The 20,230-nt window shown below is 42.9% G+C and overlaps 1 protein-coding gene across 3 annotated transcripts in view; it reads left to right on the top strand.

The window, feature by feature from the left end:
* KCNQ5 (potassium voltage-gated channel subfamily Q member 5) overlaps positions 1–20,230 on the top strand; it is a 632,727-nt gene that overhangs the window by 464,395 nt on the left and 148,102 nt on the right. The window lies entirely within an intron of this gene.

The raw sequence follows: 20,230 nt of genomic DNA, 5'->3' as shown, positions 1-20,230 counted from the left end.
AATAGTCCCTTGGACTCAAGGAGATCCAACCAGTCAATCCTAAAGGAAATCAGTCCTGAATATTCACTAGAAGGACTGATACTGAAGCTGAAACTCCAATACTTTGGCCACCTGACGCAAAGAGCTGACTCCTTGGAAAAGACCCTGAAGCTGGAAAAGATTGGAGGCAGGAGGAGAAGGGGACGACAGAAGATGAGATGGTTGGATGGCATCACTGACGCCATGGACATGAGCCTGAGCAAGCCCCAGGAGTTGGTGATGACAGGGAAGCCTGGCGTGCTGCAGTCCGTGGGGTCACAAAGAGTCAGACACAACTGAGCAACTGAACTGACTGAAAAATTGGTTTTATTCCAATTCCAGAGGCAATGCCAGTGTATTTCTGGCCTCTAAGCTAAAGAGCGGGTTCTTTCCCATGTGTTTGCTGCCTTTTGATAGCTGTTCTCAGCTGCAGATACAGTGGCACATCTTGGTCCTTTAACCTTCCTCCTCCTCTCTTGAATCTTCTGGGACTTGGTGTAGCATGTGGTTCTGAGGATGGTGTTGTGTCATCTGTAACTCAGCCACCTTTAGGCCTGTCAGCTGTGACTTTACAGATTCTGTTTGACGTGGTGTAGGTGTGCTTGGAGCTTAGTTACTGCTTCAGGCCTTTTCTTCGTTTGTTATTTTACCTCTACCAAATCAGCTTCTTTGGAAGAAAACCTCGCAGATAAACATATAATGAACACCCACTAGAACAAAAGCAATATTTGTAGTCACACTTAAGGTAACTATGCACTTCTGTCTTTTATTTGATATATGTGTAATGATTTGATTCGTGGTCCAGCTGAACCTACGTAATAGTGAAACGTGTTCAGATGTGACTCTTTTGGACCAGGTGGGTAAGATGTAACCTACACAGAGGAACCAAATGTCACCTGCTGGAAGGCAGCAGCATATCCCAAATGGCTCCTGAAGCCCTTTGTAAGCCATGCTTAATAGGGCCATAAAAAATGATTGATGTCAGGGGTAAAATGAGCAATCGCAATGTAAAGTAAGCCCTGGATCTCCCTGCTTGACCTAATTGACTGGGGCAAAGTGGACAAAGAGGTGTCATCTCTCCTCTGCCCACTACAGCCACGCCTGCAGCACATCGCACTGAATCTGTTAGGCCACTGCTGACAGGCCTAAAGGTGGCCGGGTTACAGGTGACACGACTCCATCTTCAGAACCACGTGCTGCACCAAGTCCCAGAAGGATTCAAGACAGGAAGAGGGAGATTAAAGGACTAAGATGTGCTGATAACTGCTGTGCGTTTGGCGATGTAGCTAAGCTCTCTCAAGACTCCACATATCTGTAAGATCTGGTTATTCTGAACATGCCGCACACCCAAACATTTTCAGAAGGCTTGGGCATTCAAGAAAGGGCCCCGAGGAGACTGGCAGCCTGTGTGCCTGCAGGGTGGGGAATGCCTTCTGAGAGCACCCTGTAAAATAGAGCTGAAGCAGAGCAAAGCCCCTTCAGCTGTCGCCTTGGGCAAGACTGAGCTCTGCAGACCAGTTGATCCTATTTGGACACAGGTTGGTTCATGGGGCCCACCGGCTCATTCCCAGGGAATCGTAACTTCCCTCCTGACCTGCCCACTCCCCACACCTGCATGGGAGCCAGAGCATTTCCAAATATTGTTGATTTAAGAAAACATAAAATCATTATATTCTTGTGTTTGAAAAACATCTTTTAGACATCTGTAACCAAAGGGAAGGAAAATCTATTCATTTTTTAAAAATTAGATGCTTTCTTTCTTTACCGAACTGATTTATCTCTCCTTGATTTGGGGAGTTTGAAAACTGGTAAAAGCTTATCTTGAATTGCAAAATTCTTATATCTATGCCTTCAATTTGGCAATGGCAATCCACTCCAGTACTCTTGCCTGGAAAACCCCATGGACGGAGGAGCCTGGTAGGCTGCAGTCCATGGGGTCACGAAGAGTCAGACACAACTGAGCGACTTCCCTTTCACTTTTCACTTTCATGCACTGGAGAAGGAAATGGTAACCCACTCCAGTTTTCTTCCCTGGAGAATCCCAGGGACGGGAGCCTGTTGGGCTGCCGTCTATGGGGTCGCACAGAGTCAGACACGACTGATGTGACTTAGCAGCAGCGTGCCTCCAAGTTACATCTCTCACCTAAGACGCTGTTGGAATAACATGTCTGCAGCTGTGGCCAGTAATCACTGTGCTACTTGAAGAGTTGAATGTGTGTGTGGATGACTGATGAGTTGCCCTCATTTGTCTGGACTTTCTGATTTCTTTTCTGATCTCTCTACTGTCAAACACAACTCATTCACTCAGTGGCCTCCGCATAGAGAACGTGTAAATAACCTCAAAGAGTGAGCTCACAGTCACTCCTTTCCCAGCTTTCATTAATGACCTGCCTGAAAATTGCAAACGTACCCAAGACTGCTGCTTAGATTATGATAATGAGCCTGACGTGTTAGAATGTCAACAAGTTACTTGTAACCATGACTTTTTGGATCCCTGGTAACTCCTTCTAGAGACAGATGGAACAAGGCCGTAGTTTTCAGTCATCTCAGGAAAGCAGAAAAGACTAGCCTGTGATTAACCTTGGATCAGTACTTGATGCTAAATATAAGTTGATTTTTTAATTGCTGTTTTAGCAGTTCTCCTTCTGTGTATTATTTCCACAGGAAGACAAAAGAGGCAAAGCAGAGCACAGAGGTGTCCCCCATTAGCTGAGCACATGTGCCTTTTAGCAAATGTATATATTTTTTTAATGAGAAAAAAATAACCAGTGTCTTCCCTAGCTACAACAAAATTGGAGCCTTTATTAAAATCAACCACACAGCCAAGGCCACTCTAATATATCTGCGAGTTCATCTTATTGAAAACAGCTTCAGCTGCTAATGTGTTGGGAAGCTATATTAGAGACACTTGGATGCCACTGGCCCCTAAACTGATGATTGAGGCACCGTTTTTCTACCTCTCCAGCCTCTCCGTCTTTCATTACAAGAGACATTCTTTTCAGCTGCGCTCATTTTCTCCCCCTCTAATCTCTGCCCTTTACTGAAAGCTATTTCTCTTGGGTTGTTTCCTGTCAGCTGTGTACTCTTCTCTGCCTCCTTCTGTGTCTGGATGTCCAAACTCCATGCATATGGTCATCTCCATGGGATTAACTGGACCATCTGAGGACTGTTAGACTTTCTTGACTTGCTTGACTACAGAACTATAAAGCCGTTTCAGTCTCTATAGTGAATATAGCTGATATTTATTGAAATTTGCTGCTCTATCGGTGCTGCTCTTGAACTGTAAATACTGTCTCATTTAATCCTGCAGAAGTCTTATAATATCCTTTTTAAAGATGAGGAAGTCAGATAAGGTTTGAGAAACTTGTCCACAGTTAGAAAGATGGTGAAAGAACTAGGATTTCAGTCTAGAAAAATAAGCCTACCTGATGAGCTCCTTTTACTCACAACACTTTTGACATCAAATCTGTGGGATTTTCCCTCACATCAACCAGTTCTCCAACTTTCTGTATACCCTTGAAAGTGAAAGTTGCTCAGTCATGTCTGACTCTTTGCAACACTGTGGACTATAGTGCACCAGGTTCCTCTGTCTATGGAATTCTCCAGGCCAGAATACTGGGGTGGGTAGTAGTTCCCTTCTCCAGGGGATGTTCCCAACCCAGGATTGAACCCAGGTCTTCCACATTGCAGGTGGATTCTTTACCATCTGAGCCACCAGGGATGCCCAAGAATACTGGAGTGGGTAGCTTATCCCTTCTCCGGCAGATCTTCCCAACCCAGGAATCGAACCAGGGTCACCTGCATTGCAGGTGGATATTTTACCAGCTGAGCCAACAACTCGATACAGTTTTGACACTAACAATTGGTATTAGTATGAAACCCCGCCAATCCAGGGTTTAGTCTCACTGGACTTTCCCTCCTCAACTTCAGACACCAGCCACAGAGAGGTGTCCAAGCTAACACACTCTGCCTGGCCGATGGCAATCTAGGGTTTCCAGTAGCCCCCCATGTTGCTAGAATGACACAGAGTTCAGGAAACTGCTGTACATTATATCACATTATATTTTTTATATTTATTATAAAAGCTACAATCTGAGAACAGCCAAGTGAAAGAGATGCACTGGACAGATATTTGGGGCAGAGGGCTGTCTAACATGGAGATTTTGGGCCCCTTCAAGAGCCCCACTTCCCAGAACCTGTGTGTCCGCCAGATGCTCACCAAACCCCACGCTTTAGAGATAGCTGTGGCGCTGTCTCTACAAAAGCATGTCTGTCGGTCACTGGCTATTGGTGACTGAACTCTTTCTCTCCCAGGAGGTCCCGGGTCTTCCTGGTATGCAGGAAGCTGAATAGGGACCCCTAGCCAACAGTCATCTGATGATTGTATGACAGGCATTTATCATGCCAGAGATCCCAAAGTCTAGGAGCTCTGTACAAGGAACCCAGGAGAATGACCAGGTATCTACTCCCCAGAGTACCACACGACCCAACTGTGAGAATATTGCTCTTATTGTTTATTAGTGTTTTTAAATTGAATTTAATCAGCCTTGTCCATTGTCATCAACTTACATTTGTAATATCCATTAGTTGCATACAAATGTTATCATTTGTCACCTAAACTCTTTGAATAATAAGTCAGACTTCACAAAATGGCATCAATATCAGCCTTAAATATTAGCCTTATTACTTCAATTAGATCAGGTTACTTGTTGCTGCTCTCCAACCGAAAGAAGAAATTAAGCTCTGAAGTAGACGAATTGGCCTTTTCTATGACTGCATGGCCTCCGGAGCAAGGCTTTCCTGAGGTCCCTGGGTGTGTCCTAACTTGAGACGTCTCCAGGTAAATGACATCATTCTCAGAAATGCATTCACATGTAGTTCATACTATAGACTGCTGGAGACCTGTTTAGGTCACTTGACCTGGTGTGCAAATTTGAGTGTCATATAGCTTGATTAGCTCATAAGTCTGGGCCATAGGGAGAATATGCCTGGAGAAAAAGAATAACTAAAGATTATTTCCCATTCCTTCAATAAACCTGAGTGGAGCACTGTGATACATGGTGCTAATATCCTGTACCTTCAAATGTTACATAAGAAAATTCACTCACAGACAGAGCATTTATTTCTAATGTGCCAAACAAGATCTTAGGTGCCAATGACACAATGATTAATAAAACACGATCCCTGCCTGTAAGCGGAGGAGCGCCTGTGCCCTTGGAGCAGGGAGGAGACTAGTTATGTTGATTTAGAACAAAGCTGATGGAGGCAGGAGTCATGGACAGAAGGGTGTAGAACACCATGACCGACTGAACAAAGGAGAGAAAGGTCCCTTGGCTTTTGAGCTCAGTCACCCACCAAACATCTATACTATGTCCAAGTGTGGTTCTCAGTGCCAGGGATGCTATGTTGCTCTAAATGGGCAGTGTCCTCTTTCCCGTCAAGCTGATATTCCAGGGGACAGAGAAGAATAATATGCAGAAATACTTTTGAAAAACGAGATAGTGTTAACTACAGAGAGTGCAATGAAGAAACTAAACAGAGAGATTAGGAGTTCCTTTAGATTGAGTGGCCCAAGGGAGTCTTTCTAAGGAGTGGACACTCAAGTCAACCTGAGTATTACAGGAGCCATTGATGAAACGATGTGGGCAGAGGTCTTTCCAGGCCGGAGAGCAAGCAATGCAAAGGTTCTTGAGACCAAGGGAGCTTGGCCTGTACCAGGCAGAGACACATGGTCACTGTGGCCAGAGCTCAGTGAGCTCAGTGTGGAAGGTGATGGACAGACAGCCACTCCCAGGGGCCGCGGGGGCCACATGAGGCCATCTAGTTGCCTGAGATGAAGCAGGGTCTAAGATGGGCCACTAGGCAGAGGTCCAATAGATGACTGTTGGGCCTAATGATAAATATTTAGGTTAAAAACACAACATTTTGATCAGGCAACAAGAAGTATAGCTATATAAGGCCCTGGGTCTCTTGGTCATCTGTCTATGCCTGTTTGAACTCCATATCGGAATATATAAATCATTATCCATCCAGAAAAATATAAACCTGTCCCTCTGACTTTTTGACCCATCTGTGTATCTACCCTTACATCTATGTACCTGCCCATCTATATAGAAACATGAAATGTCCAAACTGAAAAGAAAATGTGTTTTTCCTGTGAGCAGCAGGAATTGGGAGAATGTGATGAGAGCTCTCACATTCCCCTTGGAAACTCTCACCAGGAAGCAGTTCCCAGGGGGCCTCTGAGCGAAGGACTTTGCATCATCCACTCAGTGATGGCTGTGAGGCAGACTTATTTCATTAAAGATGATTTATTTCCTTTGAGAAATGGTCCCTTGCTGCGTTGAGCTGTTATCTGAAGACTTATGATCAATAGGAGGCATTACTGTCTCTATAAGGTCAGTTTTCTGAGTGCTGCTTGGAATTTGCCAGCAGGAGCCCCTTTCACCCCAGTGGAAGTTGTGCAATTCAGCCCCTGTGTGCGGCTGTGGAGATGTTCCTGGCACATCTTTGCAGGGCTTGTGTTTTATTTTTAATAAATACCACAGAGCGAGCAGCCCCGTGCACAGCTGAGTACAGCATTTGAGAGCATGGATAATGTGCTGTGTAGTGGGCGGCTTTTAAAATTAGATTTTAAAGCTTCATCCCTATTAAGAGGCTCAACTGCAGTATAAATGCATCTTTAATTCTTCAAAGAGTATGTTCCTATAACGTAATTCGGAGCTCAGTTAGAAGATAGAGCTCATCAAGCAACACTGTGTCCCTCTGAGACATTGCCTCTCTCTCACAAGAAACAGTAAAATTGAGGCTCCATGAAGGGAGTGCTCCCTGCTTAATCCCCAAGTCAGCCACAGGGCTGGGGCAGAAAGCTGACTTCCCCTGGCTCCCAGCTCTAACACACCATCTCTGGAGAGTCAAATTTAATTACAGTATAATCCACTTAATCTACACACGGAAGAATAACAAGGGAGCAGGAAAAATGAGTTTATTAGCAGGTTGGTAGGAGCCCACGTGTTGTAGATCAGCAAACTTCCTGTTGAGATGCAGCTTTCCAGTGAGTTCCAGGCAATTTTCCTGCCGTGAGAGATGATCCTGATGCCACGGCCACAGCTGGCAAAGGACTGCTTGATTCTTCTCACTTTGACACATAAGTAAAGCTTCAACTTGAAAATGCTGCAGAACCACAGTTTTGTCAGAAATAAAACTTATAGATCTTTTTAAAAAAAATAACGATAATCATAAGAGGCAAAAAAGAGTGCATAGTTTCCCCTCAACACTCCTTTGGGTCAAAAGAAACAAGCACTTTGAATTAAATGCTCAACTCACCACCTTCCTTGAAACAAGAGATGAGTGAGCCTTTGCTTCATTGTTGACTTTTGATTACTTTCACACCAATCCATGGTGGCTGTGAACTTGCTGGACTATCTATTGTCTATTTCCTACACACACATTACAAAACAGACAATAGTTTAAGAGGTGTGTTTAGATAAGAAATCTGCCTTTAAAGCTGAATATAACAGGAGGTTAGAACTTGGGCTACTTGATGTTACATGAACACAAAATTTTATGGTTTAAAGTATAAATCATATTTATGAACTATCTCATATAACCCTCATTGTTGTCCAGTTGCTCAGTCATGTTCAACTCTTTGTGACTCCATGGACTGAAACACACCAGGCTTCTCTGTCCTTCACTATCTCCTTGTATTTGCTCAAATTCATGTCCATTTAGTCAGTGATGCCATCCAACCATTCCATCCTCTGTCGTCCCCTTCTCCTTTTGCCTTCAATCTTTCTCAGCATCATGGTCTATTCTAATGAGTTGGCTCTTTGCATCAGGTAGCAAAGTATTGGAGCTTCAGCTTCAGCATACTCCTTCCAGTGAATATTCAGGGTTGATTTCCTTTACGATTGACTTTCTCATTAAAATTGAAAAAGATGATGATCTCCATTTTACATATTGAAAACATGAGCCTTAGATTAATGGTCTTATCAAGGGTCACACTGCATATAAGCAAAACAGTCAGAACAACAACAAAAAAGAGCAAGAGAGTGAGATATGCTCAGGACATACTTCTATGGTACCATGTTATCCCCCTGTGTCACTCACGTGCAATGCAACAGGAAGAAATAAATAAACCATGTGATGAGGTCTGGGTCCTGTGCCCATTGGAAACAAGCCAAGAAGAAAATAGATGTTAGTATCAAAAAATGCAGTTCCTTTCCCCAGCAGTCTCTTCCTAAGATCTGCCCCCCCTTTTTTTTTTGCAACTTTTCATTTTGAAATAATTGTAGACTTACTTAAAAGCTTCAAAAAGAGTAGAGAGAGTTGCTCTGCACCCAACTATCCTCCAGCCAGCTTCCCCATTGATGGCATCTCACGTGAGTTTAGTGTAGTTACCAAAAACAGGAAGTGGATTGGATGTGTTACTGACTAAACTGCAAACCTTCTTCAGATTTCACCAGTCTCTGCCTGCAGTCAGTGAAATTTTACCACATTATGCTGACTGAAAAAAAAAAAAAAGCAGTTTTAAAAGATTGAATTTGTGTGTGTGTGTGTGTGTGTGTATAGTGGACTTTTGGACTCAGAGGGAGAGGGAGAGGGTGGGATGATTTGGGAGAATGGCATTGAAACATGTATACTATCATGTAAGAATCGAATCACCAGTCTATGTCCGATGCAGGATACAGTTAACTGAACCATCACCACCATCAAGATACAGATCCTTCCCACCCCCTAAACAAACTCGAGGTGCTATCCCTTTAAAGTCACTCCTCCCAAAAAAATCCCAGCTCCTGAGAATCACTGATATGTTCATCACTGTAATTTTGTCATTTTTAGGTTGTTGTGTAAATGCAACCATACACTCATAAATTCAATCTTTTATTTATTTTTTTTAATTTTTAATTTTTTTATTTTTCATTTTTTTAACTTTTTATTTTTGCTTTACTTTACTTTATAATACTGTATTGGTTTTGCCATACATTGACATGAATCCACCACGGGTGTACATGTGATCCCAAACATGAACCCCCCTCCCACCTCCCTCCCCACAACATCCCTCTGGGTCATCCCCGTGCACCAGCCCCAAGCATGCTGTATCCTGCATCGGACATAGACTGGTGATTCGATTCTTACATGATAGTATACATGTTTCAATGCCATTCTCCCAAATCATCCCACCCTCTCCCTCTCCCTCTGAGTCCAAAAGTCCACTACACACACACACACACACACACATACAAATTCAATCTTTTAAAATTGCTTTTTTTTTTCAGTCAGCATAATACTCTTGAGATCCATGTAAGTCATTGGAAATAACAGTAGTTCAGTCCTTTTTATCGCTGACTAGTATTCCATGCGATGGATTACACAGTTTATCCATTTACCTGTTAAAGGTCATCTGGCCAGATGACCAGATGGTCAGGTTGTTTTTATTTATAAATCAAGCTGCCATGAACATTTATGTAGAGGCTTTGTATGAACATAAGTTTTTATTTCTTTAGGATAGATACCCAGGAGTGGGGTTACTGGCTCCAATGGTGTTTGGCTTTATCAGAAGCTACCAAACTGTTTCCAGTGTCTAGCTATTTCTTTTAAAATACAGAAATACCTAGAATACTTCACGACAGTAAATTACATCCATATTGACTTAAATGACATTCACTACTTTCATAGAAAATGTGTTTCTACTTCTATTTTTCTATGAAAATTATTTTCTAATAAGCAGAAGTTTCTGAAATTCATATTTGATTACTTGGGTCAAGAAATAAGTGAAAATATAGTCCATTAAGGAGCAGTTCTTCATGCTCTAATAAATGAATGCAAATTTGATGTTTATGTAGATGAAGTGTTGAGAAACTAATTAATGTAAAAAACCAATACTGTACAAATTCCTGAAGGACCATTACCTAAATCTAACTTTACTTAGTAGGAAATCCTTATTCAAGCAAATTTTACTAAAACAAATAGTAATTATACTTTCCTGCTAGAGCAGTGGTCCCCAATCTTTTTGGCTCCAGGGACTAGTTTCATGAAAGACAATATTTTCACTGATGGTTTCAAGATGATTCTCAAAGGAGTGCTCAACCTAGGTCTCTCACATACGCAGTTCACGGTAGGGTTTTCACTCCTATGAGGATCTAAATTCAGCCACTGATCTGACAAGAGGCAGAATTCAGGCAGTAATGCAAGCAATGGGGAGTGTCTGTAAACACAGATGAAATTTCACTTGCTCACCCATCACTTACCTCCTGCTGTGTGACCATGTTCATAACAGGCCACTGAACAGTACTGGTCCATTAGGGGTTGGGGACCCCTGTGCTACAGGATACTTATAATCACATCAAGCCTCAAATCTGAATCCCTCAGTATAAAATGCTTAAAGCTGTCACCAAGCTTTGGACCCAATAATCATAGTCCTGATGTAATGTAAACAAACATTTGTTCTCCCTGATCCCACACCTTTCAAAAATCCCCTATTCTTTTTTTAACCATTTTTATTGAAGTGTAATTTACAATGATTTATTAGTTTCAGGTATATAGCCAAGTGATTCAGATATATATATATATATATGTAAATGTTGTGCTATGCTTAGTCACTCAGTCATGTCTGACTCTTTGTGAATCCATCCATGGACTATACTTGCCAGGCTCCTCTGTCCGTGGGATTCTCCAGGCAAGAATACTGGAGTGGGTTACCATGCCCTCCTCCAGGGGATCTTCCTAACCCAGGGATCGAACCCAGTTCTCCTGAATTGCAGGTGGATTCTTTACCGTCTGAGCCACCAGGGAAGCCCATATATAAGAATACATTTATTCTTTTTTTAGACTCTTTTCTGGTAAGGATTATTATAAGACACTGAATATAGTTCCTTATTCTATAAGCAGGTCCTTATAGCTTATCTATTTTATATACAGTAGTGTGTGCCTGTGAGTCCCACATTCTTAATTTACCCCTCCCCGCTTTCCCCTGTGGTAGCCATGCATTTGTTTTCTGGGACTGAGTCCATTTCTGTTTTGTAAATAAGTACCTTTATATCATTTGTTCAGATTCGCACATAAGTGTCACCGTCTGATGCTCGCCTTTGTCTGACTCACCTTGCTCAGTAGCATCATCTGGAGATCCACACGCGCTGCTGCAGTGGCGTTGCTTCACTCTCTTCTGTGGCTGAGTAACATGCCATCGTGTATACACACCACATCTTCTTTATCCATCCCTCTACTGATGGACGTTTAGGCTGCTTCCACATCTGGGCTATTGTAAATAGTGCTGCTATGAACATTGAGGTATGCGTATCTTTTAGAAGTAGAGTTTTCTCTGGATATTTGCCCAGGAATGAGACTGTAGGATAATAGTGTAGCTTTAAAAAAAAAAAAAACATACACGCAACTCTTAAAACTATTCTTAAAACCTTCAAAACCCCTCTCAAAATCTCCCAGTGAATCTTCCATCATAATCAACAGCAAAGTCATTTTCTCAAAAGTTAGTAACAACCCCACACATTCATCAGTTTCAGCTCCAACACCACTCTGGGTTTAAGCGATGTTAGAACAACTAATTACTCATTTGGAAGAAGATCAGGTTGGATCCATATTTTTCTTATCATATTCCAAGATAAATTCTAAATAAATCAAAGATTTAAATAAATATTGGATGGCATAAATGGATAAATTGTCATATAATCTTGAAACCAGGAAGGTCTTTTTCAGTTCAGTTCAGTTCAGTCACTCAGTTGTGTCCAACTCTTTGCGACCCCATGAATCACAGCACGCCAGGCCTCCCTGTCCATCACCAACTCCCGGAGTTCACTCAGACTCACATCCATCGAGTCGGTGATGCCATCCAGCCATCTCATCCTCCCTCGTCCCCTTCTCCTCCTGCCCCCAATCCCTCCCAGCATCAGAGTCCTTTCCAATGAGTCAACTCTTAGCATGAGGTGGCCAAAGTACTGGAGTTTCAGCTTTGGCATCATTCCCTCCAAAGAAATCCCAGGGCTGATCTCCTTCAGAATGGACTGGTTGTATCTCCTTGCAGTCCAAGGGACTCTCAAGAGTCTTGTCCAACACCACAGTTCAAAAACATCAATTCTTTGGTGCTCAGCCTTCTTCACAGTCCAACTCTCACATCCATACATGACCACAGGAAAAACCATAGCCTTGACTAGACGGACCTTAGTCAGCAAAGTAATGTCTCTGCTTTTGAATATGCTATCTAGGTTGGTCATATTTCATGGCTGCAGTCACCTGCAGTGATTTGGGAGCCCCCCAAAAATAAAGTCTGACACTGTTTCCACTGTTTCCCCATCTATTTCCCATGAAGTGATGGGACCAGATGCCATGATCTTCCTTTTCTGAATGTTGAGCTTTAAGCCAACTTTTTCACTCTCCACTTTCAGTTTCATCAAGAGGCTTTTTAGTTTTTTAACTGTGACTAAAAATATAGAGACCATAGAAGAAAACACTGATAAACTTATGCTACAGAAAAATTTTTAGAGATATAATTAGATTGCATAAAATCAAAAATACTGTATGATAAAGTAAAACAAGCAATGTTAAAAGACAAATGTAGGAAAATATGTACAACACCTATCAGAGACAAAAAGCTAATCATCTTAAACTATAAGCAGCTCTAGAAATCCAGAAGAAAAATCCAGCAACCCAGAGGAAAATAAAAGATAGCAAATGGATATGAACAGACAGTTCCCAGTAAAAGAAATACCCATGTGCCTTGTAAACACAGTCTCGCTCATAAGAAATACAAAAGGCAGCATTTCCTCACCTGTCAGATCGGCAAAATTCAGTTACTTTTTTAGTGAGACGGTGAGGAAGCAGGCATGCACAGTGACGTCACCCTTATGGAAAGTGTCACTGCTACCAAAATTGCATGGAGTTTACTCTGTGCCCCAGGAACTCTCCTTCCTGACAGTCTCATCAATCTGTAGTAAGTAGTGAATAGAGCTGAATAAACTGTGAACACATAAAGATGATCTTTTGGTTAGATACGGAAGGACCCAAGATGTATTAATTGAAAGAAAAAAAAATGCTGCAATATTACATACATAGTGTGCTACATTTTGTGTAAGAGAAAAATAAGGTAGATACATTGCTATTTATTTATCCATTTATTTGTAAAAAAAAATGGAAGATTTTTTTCAGAATAAAAATGTTCAGCTAAAGATATTAAATAGAAACAAAGTGAACAATCCTGGAACTGACAATCAGAAACAATTACCAACTTAGTAAGACTTCTTGTTAGGTTTTTTGTTGATTGTTTTTTCTTAAATCATCTCCCTCACTAATAAATTCTTAGAGTTTGAGTCCACGTGTCTTTAATAAGAATAAATTTCATTTTAAAAGAGGAGGAGTAGGGGAAGGAACCACTGTAGGTATTTTTGAGTCTAGAGGTCTTTCTTTGTCATCGTTTAGTCACCAAGTCTTGTCCTACTCTTTTTTGTACCTATGGACTGTAGCCCACCAGGCTCCTCTGTCCGTAGCAGTCATTTCTGAAATGATCATATCTAGAGCTCTTTAGATGTGATCATTTCAGAAATGGCTGTGTTACAGTCCCTGAAGGATATTCAGGGCAGGAGGTGGAGGGGTGGTTGTAGCTTTATTTTTGACTGGCTGTTCATTGTGCTTAACCCACGTTTCCCCCAGAAGGGCTTCCTCAGCCCTGAACCAGGTTCCCTGCGCCTGCCCTGTTGCCATCTGAACAGGCACCACCCTGGCTGTGGTGACCTCCTCAGTCCATCTTGCCAGCTATCCTTTCAGCTCCGTGTGGGTGGAGGGCATTGGTCTCGTCTACCCTGCCTATGCCTTTTACTATCAAAAGCCCAGGTCCCAGCAGCTTCTGACCACAATAAGTGTGTATTGAGTGAATAAAAAGTTCAAAACAGTCGCAAGCTATGAGGCATTCACCTGCACAACCTCATCTCCCCCGCAGTCCCACCCTATACATACACAAGGTGAACATGATATAAAGAATGAAGCAGAACAGTGGCAGTTATCCGAGCAATGCAAGGAAAGGGTAGCACCTTTACCTCAGTTAACAGGAGTTTTCAGAAAGATAATTTTTGCCTGTATTTTTTTTAATGTAGTTGCTTCATTTGGTCATGTGAATGTGATTTTTTAATAAAGTGCTTATTTTTCATGCTTGTAATTACAGGCTCCTCAACAGGGTAATCTTCTGCTACTGTTTTCTCAAACTTTTTACTTCTGCCTTTACAAAATGTTTGAAATAGTTGATTTTAGCTCCTACCACAGACTCTGAATCTGTGTTTGGAATGTGAAGATCAAAGTAGTGTCGCTAATCATCAGGACTTTGCCATCGTGTAACTTCAGAATCCACCTCTTATCAAGTTTCTGTGATTTTCTGGAATCTTTACTGGTCACAACATTAAAGTGTGCACATCTGAAACCATTTTTTTCTGTCCCGATGTGTCCCCAAGGTGGTATCACCACATGTTTTCAATAAACCTTGTTTTTTGTTCTCCTCTAAATAGAGCATGTCTTGTTCAAAAAGCTCTTGATGGTAGGGAAGGGATTGATAATAAAAAGAAAGAGAGCCCAGAGTGGGATCCATCCTCATGACTTCGGGATTTGTCGGGAACCAACTCGTCCCACAGTCAGAGCTGAGGCTCATGTCATTACCATGAGTTCTAACCCTGTCTCTGGGAATAACTTATTCTGCATCTTATACCAGCCTTGAACTCCATTTCTTTCCTTTTAATCACAGATAAGAACAGCAGTATACTTTATAGACTTCATAAAAGCAAATATGAAATTAGAAAGTTCTAAAACCTGCCCTTTATCTGGTGCCAACAAGGATGAGTTTTGCCAAGCATTGATCATTAAAGATGGAACTTAGGTCTGTAATTAATCATGGTCCATTTGACTAATAATCCCCCTAAAAAGATGGATATAATCTGCACATGGCAACAAGTAGGATTTTCAAAAGTATGCGTGTCAAGTGTTTATTTATGGCTTATATTTACTCAAATTCACTCTTTTAAAGCACTATTTTTTTTTTCATTCTTCACAGAAGGAAAAGTCCATTTTCACACCCCAGTGTTTATCCCTAAGGATTATCCAGCAGCCTAAACTGTATCTATTTCTTATTTCTAAAAATCTTATTTAGTGCCTCGAAAAAGACTGAAAGTCAAGTGTACTGGGTAATTCTCAAAATCCCTGGATGGTACTCAAAATCAGTTCCCACCCACAGGTGTCTTTTGGTTACTGACATCTGGTTACTGAAATGGCATCTCCACCTGCAAAATCCAAATAGCAGTCTGTTCAAAGAACTTCCGGAGGACATGCTTTCAGAAATTTTAGTAGTAGGTGATGATTAATCAAAACCTGTGTGCCATCTGAAAATAAGTATCAGATTTGTCAAAGAAAAATTACATTTCCCAATGCTAGTAAACACAACTGGCTGCCAAGAGTCGAAGAGTCAGGATCATGTAATGCCTTAGAGTAGGAACCAAAAGGGATGCTGGGTATTTTGTTTTCACTTGGTAAAGTTACACCTGTAATGACATCATTGTTTCGCTCTTGGTGCATAAACACTCAGGTTACCACACTGAAGAGGATATCCGAGCATCAGATTTCATCATGGGGCAAAGGGGAATTCCAGCAGAAGTTTCAGCCCTGACCTTTCATTGGTGGCAATCCAAATCTTTTTTTAGACTTGTAGTCAAATACCGGTGTGGGCCCTGCTGAGTTGGAAGTGACTGCAGGGTTGCCGTCTGGTGGGCATGAAAATAGGTACCAGGTGATGGTTTTACACGACTTCCTCAGATGTGTGCAAAACTGCGGTTTCTGAAACTCCTTCTCGTGTTTTCTATATAAAGGAACACCACATAAGGCCAACAGGTCACGGCCCTGGAACACATTCTGAATCATCCAGAAATACTCTTGACGTTTCATCCTCCTGATGGATGGAGAGCTCATGGGATTACACCCAGATGATTTACTCAGGACCCTCGGGGTGCCTTCAGTAGGATGTGTTTGCCTCCTGCTCATTCACAGCAGTTCTCAGAGGACATATGCTTCTTCCCTGCTTCATAAACACAGAAGCACAGCTTCCGCACATCCTCCCAGCTGCACCCACCTCTGAATTGAGATGTCTGTGGTCACGCTGTGCCGCGGAAGGTCCAGTGTGAGGCTAGTCCTGTGGCACTGCAGGCCTAGATCAGACCTCAGCACACTGAGTCTGCACCCCCGACCTCTGCCCACGCTCCAGCCTCACTGCACTGTCTTCCGGTGTCTGGAGGGATCTCAAGCAGCCCTGTTACCCATACCCCTCCAAGAGCCCCCCTTTCTGCCTCCTCTGTTGACAACAGCCCCCCCCTCAGCCGACAGGCCAGTTTACCCACCCAGTTTCTCAGGCCAGAAATCCTAAAGTCACCCTCAGAGCCCCTTCTTTGTGTCAGACCCCACGATCAGCCCTGCAGTGGGTCCTGACACCTCCTCCTTCTCACGTCCCAAGTCCGCCCCCTGCCTGGGTCCTCCTCATTTCCCCTGGCTCCTCTGAGGCTGCTTTCGCCCTCGGGCTGGACCACGCCAGTGGCCTCCTAATTGGCCCTGTGACCTCCACTCATGTCATCCAGCCCCCTCTGGATCTGGTTCCCAAAGGCAACCAAAATGACCTTGGAAGACACAAGTGTGATTGATCCCACACCCCGACCCCACCACACGTGGAAGGACAGCTAAAGCTCTTCCTAAAGCTGCCTTGATTGGGCCAGAGCCACCCCCTCACCTCCCCTCAAGCATGTGACCACACTTCCACCTCTGGGTCTTTGCACCTCCTGCCTGGAGCACCTCCCCCCAGATGGGGCGATGGCCACCCCATCACTGCACTGGACCTGGATTCATATGACATCACCTCTGAGACATCCCCCCAGACCCAAAAGCACCCCTGTGACCTGTTACCCTGTGACCCCACCCCTTGCCCTGCTTGCTATCTCTCAGGATTCTCTGTCGCACCTGGATCTTGGATTCTGCCCTTATTCATTTGGACAATATCAGTCTACACTGTGTTACAGAACATTAACTCCTTGAGGACAGAAAAACATCTGTTTTCTTCACTGCTCCATCCCCTGTGTTTGGCTCATAATAGACATGCGCTGAAAGGTGTTTGATGGGTGAACTACTGCCTGAATGAATGAATTGCCTTAACACTTAAGAAAGCTCATTTCCAAAACTCCTGCTGATGCTTCGTCACTGAACCATTTAGTCTCCGAAGAAAGAATGTATTGCCTAGAGTTATAGAAACCGGAGTCAGGAAGCATCTTGGGCCCTTCCCAGTTCAGTCCATCTCACTGTGAAGACAGAGAATCCGGCTTTAAGAGAACTGATGGTGAAGCAAGCACAGCTCAAGCCTCTTATGCTTCAATACTTTACATCTCTGTTCCTTTTGAGAGGTTAGAATGTTGGATTCACAAGGAAAATTCAATGAGGCCACAAAGTTTCAGTTCCTCCTTGTCTGGATGTTCTGTTTGCAATAAAGCATCTGGCATGGTACACTGTGGTGTTGGAGAAGATACTTGAGAGTCCCCTTGGACTTCAAGGAGATCCAACCAGTCGATCCTAAAGGAAATCAGTCCTGAATATACATTGGAAGGACTGATGCTGAAGCTGAAGTTCCAATACTTTGGCCACCTGATGCAAAGAACTGATTCATTGGAAAAGACCCTGATGCTAGGAAAGACTGAAGGCAGGAGGAGAAGGGGATGAGAGGACGAGATGGTTGGGTGGCATCACCAACTCAATGGACATGAATTTGAGCAAGCTCCCAGAGTTGGTGATGGACAGGGAAGCCTGGAGTGCTGCAGTCCACACGGTCCAAAGAGTTGGACACAACTGAGCGACTGAACTGAACTGATGGTACACTGAAAACTTACAAATTCATGCAGAAATTGTCCATGTAGACAGGATAGCTGACCACTACTCTGTTAGTCTTCTGTCCTATTGGGACAACCTAAAGGATTAAAAAAATGGTTAATATAATATTTCTTCTAAATTTACCTGAATGTTCACCATTTACAAGTAGCTTTATTCCCTACCCTTAGTAATCCTTTACTCCATGGGTTTTCACATTTAAGCCTTGCCTATATCCCTGTTTACTGATCCTTTTACAAGAGAAAAGTTATCAAGAAGGAAGCATGGAATAAAGTATAAGCACTTTAGAACCAGATATATAAAAAGCCAAAACCATGGCTTTGATTCTTGGCCCCATGTACTAGCTAATACCTTGGATACGATTCTTGAAACTTCTTGGTATCAATTTACTCATCTGTAAAGTGTGGTGTGTGTGTGTGTGTCTGTGTAAAATATTGTTTTAAGCCAAGACATTAACCTGCTGTCAGGCACAATGAGGCAGACACGGGCTTTCTGTGTATTACGTCACTGAATCCCCACAACCGCCCTAGGGGAAAATGGCTCTGTTCCCTACTTTTAAGTGAACACTCTGAGACTCGGCAAGGTCAGTAGGCCCGAGGGTCCACACCCTGGAAAGGACAGCACTAGGAGGACCTGGGCTGTCTCACTAGGTCCACACTGATGAACCTCCACAGAAGGCTATTATGGAGACGGGCTGGAATCGATTCCGTTCGCTGAGCACCCTAAGACCGTATACCAGGGACACCAGCAAACACCCCTTCTCACCACTGACTCACTTGGCTGGTGGCCAGCCGTCCTGGGCCAATAGCTTCTATTTTAAATAACTAATAATTCCACTTATTCTCATTACAAAAGCAGCAAAGGCTTATTATAGGTCATTTGGACAAAGTTCAGTTAAATTCAGTTCAGTCACTCAGTCGTGTCTGAGTCTTCGCAACCCCATGAATCGCAGCACACCAAGTCTCCCTGTCCATTACCATCTCCCAGAGTTCACTCAGACTCATGTCCATCGAGTCCGTGATGCCATCCAGCCATCTTATCCTCGGTTGTCCCCTTCTCCTCTTGCCCCCAATCCCTCCCAGCATCAGAGTCATTTCCAATAAGTCAGCTCTTCACATGAGGTGGCCAAAGTACTGGAGTTTCAGCTTTAGCATCATTCCCTCCAAAGAAATCCCAGGGCTGATCTCCTTCAGAATGGACTGGTTGGATCTCCTTGCAGTCCAAGGGACTCTCAAGAGTCTTCTCCAACACCACAGTTCAAACGCATCTATTCTTCGGTGCTCAGCCGTCTTCACAGTCCAACACTAACATCCATATATGACCACTGGAAAAACCATAGCCTGCACTAGATGGACCTTTGTTGGCAAAGTAATGTCTCTGCTTTTCAGCATGCTATCTAGGTTGGTCATAACTTTCCTTCCAAAGAGTAAGTGTCTTTTAATTTCATGGCTGTAGTCACCATCTGCAGTGATTTTGGAGCCCCCCAAAATATAAAGTCTGAAACTGTTTCCACTGATTCCCCATCTATTTCCCATGAAGTGATGGGACCAGATGCCATGATCTTCCTTTTCTAAATGTTGAGCTTTAAGCCAACTTTTTCACTCTCCTCTTTCACTTTCATCAAGAGGCTTTTTAGTTCCTGTTCACTTTCTGCCATAAGGGTGGTGTCATCTGCGCATCTCAGGTTATTGATATTTCTCCCAGCAATCTTGATTCCAGCTTGTGTTTCTTCCAGTCCAGTGTTTCTCATGATGTACTCTGCATATAAGTTAAATGAGCAGGGTGACAAGATACAGCCTTGACGTACTCCTTTTCCTATTTGGAACCAGTCTGTTGTTCTATGTCCAGTTCTAACTGTTGCTTCCTGACCTGCATATACATTTCTCAAGAGGCAGGTCAGGTGGTCTGGTATTCCCATCTCTTTCAGAATTTTCCACAGTTTATTGTGATCCACACAGTCAAAGGCTTTGGCATACTCAATAAAGCAGAAATAGGTGTTTTTCTGGAACTCTCTTGGTTTTTCAATGATCCAGCGGATGTTGGCAATTTGATCTCTGGTTCCTCTGCCTTTTCAAAAATCAGGCTGAACATCTGGAAGTTCGCGGTTCACGTATTGCTGAAGCCTGGCTTGGAGAATTTTGAGCATTACTTTACTAGCATGTGAGATGAGTGCAATTCTGTGGTAGTTTAAACATTCTTTGGCATTGCCTTTCTTTGGGATTGGAATGAAAACTGACCTTCTCCAGTCCTGTGGCCACTGCTGAGTTTTCCAAATTTGCTGGCATATTGAGTGCAGCACTTTCACAGCATC

Source organism: Ovis canadensis, chromosome 9 (assembly GCF_042477335.2).
Source record: "Ovis canadensis isolate MfBH-ARS-UI-01 breed Bighorn chromosome 9, ARS-UI_OviCan_v2, whole genome shotgun sequence".
Lineage (NCBI taxonomy): Eukaryota > Metazoa > Chordata > Mammalia > Artiodactyla > Bovidae > Ovis > Ovis canadensis.
This window is presented reverse-complemented; position numbering and strand designations above follow the sequence as displayed.